General features: G+C 39.8%; 1 protein-coding gene across 1 annotated transcript in view; it reads right to left on the reverse strand.

Annotated features, from left to right (window-relative positions):
* Positions 1-6,029, reverse strand: part of SPATA31F3 (SPATA31 subfamily F member 3) — a 69,334-nt gene that overhangs the window by 62,319 nt on the left and 986 nt on the right. The window lies entirely within an intron of this gene.

Raw genomic sequence — 6,029 nt, forward strand, 5'->3', positions numbered from 1 at the left:
AGACATACCTGGAGTAACAGGCAAATTTGGCCTTGGAGTATACAATGAAGCAGTTAAATAAGCAGGGTGATGATATACAGCCTTGATGTACTCCTTTTCCTATTTGGAATCAGTCTATTGTTCCATGTTCAGTTCTAATTGTTGCTTCCTGACCTGCATAATTAAGAACAGAAATGGTATGGACCTAACAGAAGCAGAAGATATTAAGAAGAGGTGGCAAGAACATACACAAGAACTATACAAAAAGATCTTCATGACCCAGATAACCATGATGGTGTGATCACTCACCTAGAGCCAGACATCCTGGATTGTGAAGTCAAGTGGGCCTTAGAAAGCACTACAAACAAAGCTAGTGGAAGTGATGGAAATCCAGTTGAGCAATTACAAATCCTAAAAGATGATGCTGTGAAAGTGCTTCACTCAATATGCCAGTAAATTTGGAAAACTCAGCAGTGGCCACAAGACTGGAAAATGTCAGTTTTCATTTCAATCCCAAAGAAAGGCAATGCCAAAAAATGTTCAAACTACCACATAATTGCACTCAAAATTCTCCAAGCCGGGCTTCAACAGTACATGAACTGAGATCTTAAAGATGTTCAGGCTGGATTTAGAAAAGGCAGAGGAACCAAAGATCAAATTTCCAACATTCGTTGAATCATTGAAAAAGCATGAGAGTTCCAGAAAAACATCTACTTCTGCTTTATTGACTATGCCAAAGCCTTTGACTGTGTGGATCACAACAACTATGGAAAATTCTTAAAGAGATGGCAATACCAGACCCCCTGATCTGCCTCCTGAGAAATCTGTATGCAGGTCAAGAAGCAACAGTTAGAACTGGACATGGAACAACAGACTGGTTCCAAATCAGGAATGGAGTATGTCAAGGCTGTATATTGTCACCTTACTTAATTTAACTTATATGCAGAGCACATCATGAGAAATGCTGGGCTGGATGAAGCAAAAGCTGGAATCAAGATTTCTGGGAGAAATATCAATAACCTCAGATATGCAGATGACACCACCCTTATGTCAGAAAGTGAAGAAGAACTAAAGAGCCCCTTGATGAAAGTGAAAGAGAAGAGTGAAAAAGTTGGTTTAAAACTCCACATTTAGAAAACTTAGATCATGGCATCTGGTCCCATCACTTCATGGCAAATAATGGAAACAGTGAGAGACTTTATTTTCTTGGGCTCAAAAATCACTACAGTTGGTGACTACAGCCATGAAATTAAAAGATGCTTGCTCCTTGGAAGAAAAGCTATGACCAACCTAGATAGCATATTAAAGAGCAGAGACATTACTTTGCCAACAAAGGTCCATTTAGTCAAAGATATGGTTTTTCCAGTAGTCATGTATGGATGTGAGAGTTGGACTATAAAGAAAGCTGAGCACAGAAGAATTGATGCTTTTGAACTGCGGTGTTGGAGAAGACCCTTGAGAGTCCCTTGGACTGCAAGGATATCCAACAAGTCCATCCTAAAGGAAATCAGTCCTGAGTATTCATTGGAAGGACTGATGTTGAAGCTAAAACACCAATACTTTGGCTACCTCATGTGAAGAACTGATTCATCTGAAAAGACCCTGATGCTGGGAAAGATTGAAGGTGGAGGACAAGGGGAGAGCAGTGGATGAGATGGTTGGATGGCATCACCAACTCGATGGACATGAGTTTGAGTAATTTCCAGGAGTTGGTGATGGACCGGGAAGCCTGGCGTGCTGCAGTCCACAGGGTCGCAAAGAGCTGGACAAGACTGAGTGACTGAACTGAACTGAACGTGCAAAGCAGCTTTGCAGGTGTGATTAAATTAAGGGTCTTAAACTGGAGATTATACTGGATTATCTGGGTTGGCCCAATGTAATCACAAAGGTCTATATAAGAGAAAAAGGCATGCAGGTGAGTTAGAGAAGGAGCTGTGACAATGAAATAAGAAGTCAGAATAATGCAGTATGAGAAAGAATTGTCTAGCCATTGCTGGTTTTGAAGACGAAGGAAGAAGCCAGAAGCCAAAGGATATACATGGCCTCCAGAAGCTGGAAAAGGCAAGGAATGGATTCTTCCCCATATCCTTCAGAAGGAATATAGCCCTGCTGACCTCGATGTTTAGCCCCACAAGATTCATTTTGGATTCATCCTCAGAATTATGAGATAATAAATTTGTATTGTTTCAAGCCACTGAGTTTGTAAAAATCTGATACAGCAATAGAAGACTAATACCATCAAGGAAAAGCATACTCCCTAAGTCAGACAAAGACAGATATCATATGATATCGCTTATTTGTAGAATCTTAAAAAAAAAATGGTATAAATTTACAAAACAGAAATATAGTCACAGATGTAGAAAAAAAACTTATGGTTACCAAGAGGGAAATGAGGGGGAGGATAAATTGAGAGACTGGGATTGACACATACATACTACTACACATAAAATAGATAACTAATAAGAACTAACCTTATAGCACAGAGAACTCTACTCAATACTCTGTAGTGACCTATATGGGAGTAGAATCTAAAAAAGGGTGGATATATGTATACCTATAACTGATTCACTTTGCTGTACAGCAGAAACTAACACAACATTGTAAACCAACTAGATTCCAATAAAAATTAGTTAAAAAAAAAAAAGAATACACTTCCAAGCTCACTCAGACTATTGGCAAAATTTATTTCCTGTGGGTATAAGGCTGAAGGCCCTGAATTCTTGCTGGCTATTGGCTGGAGGCTATCCTCAGCTCCTAGAGGCTTCCTTAAAATGATAAAGAACTTCTACACAAAACCTACAATTAACATACTTAATGCTGAATAACAAATCACTGCAGATGGTGACTGCAGCCATGAATTAAAAGACTCTTGCTCCTTGGAAGAAAAGCTATGACAAACCTAGACAGCATAATAAAAAGCAGAGACATTATTTTTGTCAACAAAGGCCCATCTAGTCAAAGCTACGGCTTTTAGAGTAGTCATGTATGGATGTGAGAGTTGGACCATGAAGAAGGCTGAGTGCTGAAGAATTGATGCTTTTGAACTGTGGTGTTGGAGGAGATTCTTGAAGAGATCTTGGAGGGGATTCTTGCAGTCCCCTTGGACTACAAGGAGATCAATCGTGAAAAAAAAAATACAAGGAGATCAAACCAATCAATCCTAAAGGAAATCAACCTTAACTATTCATTGGAAGGACTGATGCTGAAACTGAAGCTCCAATACTTTGGCCACCTGATGCAAAGAGCCAACTCATTGGAAAAGACCCTGATGCTGAGAAAGGCAGAAGGCAGGAGGAAAAGGGGGCGACAGAGGATGAGATGGTTGGATGGCATCACCAAGTCAATCACATGAGTTTGAGCAAGCTCCAGGAGATGGTGAAGGACCAGGAAACCTGGCGTGCTGCAGTCTGTGGGTTGCAAAGAGTCAGACACTACTGAGCAACTAACAACAACCCTCTTCCACTGGAAGTCACCAACAGGATATAGAAAGGACAAAAATTGTTCAGTGGCATTCTCATCACTTCCTCCTCTCCCACCAGTCTCTTTAATATTCCAACAGGTTTTTATCTACAACTAAGGAGAAATTACCCTTATTCTCATGTTTATATTTCAAAATTTCATTTAAACTAATGACAAGGTCATATGCACTCTCACCCAGTCCTTTATCTAAAAGACAGTACCTCTAAATGCGTGGGGTGGTCTTTAACATGCTACTTCCTGCTCAAAAACTTATAGGCATTTCCTATTACCTAACACATTAAAGCATCTGAGTATTTTGAGTTCCTTCCTTATCAAATAGCCCCTTTCTGACTTTTGCAACTCTTTATTTATTAAACATTTGCTGAACATACAGTGATCTCTACTTTCTAGATAATAACATGAATATGATGACTGTATTTGTCAATCTCATTGACAAGAACTTGTGGCCATAATGGAATCAAATATTTGAAATCATACCATCCCAGAATACTTGCGGCATATGTTTACCATAATTAAAGGATATCTCACATACTCACATAAAGTTAAAACACCATCTCTATCTTGCAAGAGTAGGTCTGTGTGGTACAGGCTACTCCACAGCAACCTCTGACCCTGCTCAGAGTCCTGGCTGCCTCTAGACCTACCTTGTTCAATCCCACCTTGCTTTCCTTTTGCTATTCCTTTGACCTTGAAAATCTTACCTTGTGCATCGTCATTCTATTCTGTGCCCCCCACTTCAGAGATAAGGTAAACATCTTCAAAATGTTTGTGCTCACCAATGTGCTCTCCTTTCTCTAAATAAGTCTTGCAACATAACAAAAAGTTGTCTCTTCCGAGTATAAGAACTTTGCATGTAATTGTTCTCCTTTTTTTTTTCCTTTCTACATGTAATTTTCTTTTAAAAATAAAGGAATTTTATAAACTTTTATACTGTCTGTAATACTTTAATATCAACAGTAAGTTAAATGAAAATTATGAGTTTTCCAGGGGGCACTAGTGGTAAAGAACCCACCTGCCAACGCAGGAGACATAAGAAATGAGGGCTCCATCCCAGGGTTGGGAAGATCCCCTGGAGAAAGAAATGGCAACCCACTTCAGTATTCTTGCCTAGAGAATCCCATGGACAGAGGAGCCTGGCAGGCTACAGTCCATAAGATCTCAAAGAGTCGGACAGGACTGAAGTAACTGAAGGAAATACACAAGTGTTTTCCTTAACCCAAGCACCTCCATTCACAAGGTAATCTGTCCCACTAATCCTTGGAACTTTCACTGCATTTCATTCCTCTACTGAGCACATCTCATTTTTTGTTTTGCATGATGGTTCTCTGCCAATTATCTGTTTCCTCTGTGAGATCACATCTCCTTGAAAGAAAGAACTGTGTCTTACTCTAATTTACACCCCTTTTAGTTCTCAGCTTGAGACACTTTTTTTCTTAAATGAAGGAAGGAATGAACCAACAAAGATTTATATAGTGATACTATTACAGCCTCATCTTCCATTTAAGCCTGTCGAACTGCCTAGAAATAAAACACTTACTGAAAACTGTTCAGAGAACCCTATCTGTGAAATCACTATTACAATGTAATTCTAAAGAAGGCTTGGGACCCCCACACTATATGTAAAGCTCTCTTCTCTTTCATGTTACCAAGCAAAAAAAAAGAGAAACAAGTACTAATTTTAGAATTCTGTATATTAATGATTAGCAGCCAGTTCTTTCTTAGTGGCAGTACAGCTAAATGGTTAGGAATTTGGGGTCTGATGTCAGAATACCTGGATTTCAATCTCACTTCTACCACATATTAGCTATGGGACCTTAAGAAAGTTATTTAACATATTTGTGCCTCATTTTCATCACCAGTAAAAGGTAGAAACAATACAGAATCTCAAAGGGATGGTGTGAAATTTAATGATTTAATATATTTAAAGAGTTTAGAATAGTATCTGGCACTTTGCTGAAAAGTCATAGCAATATGTAGCCCTTTCTTAACTTTTTACTTTATACTGGAGTATGGTTTTTCCTGTGGTCATGTATGGATGGGAGAGTTGGACTGTGAAGAAGGCTGAGCACCGAAGAATTGATGCTTTGGAACTGTGGTGTTGGAGAAGACTCTTGAGAGTCCCTTGGACTGCAAGGAGATCCAACCAGTCCATTCTGAAGGAGATCAGCCCTGGGATTTCTTTGGAAGGAATGATGCTAAAGCTGAAACTCCAGTACTTTGGCCACCTCGTGCGAAGAGTTGACTCATTGGAAAAGACTCTGATGCTGGGAGGGATTGGGGGCAGGAGGAGAAGGGGACGACAGAGGATGAGATGGCTGGATGGCATCACTGACTCGATAGACGTGAGTCTGAGTGAATTCCGGGAGTTGGCGATGGACAGGGAGGCCTGGCCTGCTGTGATTCATGGGGTCGCAAAGAGTCGGACAAGACTGAGCGACTGATCTGATCTGATGGTTGATTAACAATGATGTGTTAGTTTCAGGTGTACTGCGAAGTGATCCATTTATACATGTATCCTTTTTCAAGTTCTTTTCCCATTTAGGTTGTTACATAATATTGAGCAGAGTTGC

The sequence above is a fragment of the Bos javanicus genome, chromosome 8, assembly GCF_032452875.1.
Source record: "Bos javanicus breed banteng chromosome 8, ARS-OSU_banteng_1.0, whole genome shotgun sequence".
NCBI classification, from domain to species: domain Eukaryota; kingdom Metazoa; phylum Chordata; class Mammalia; order Artiodactyla; family Bovidae; genus Bos; species Bos javanicus.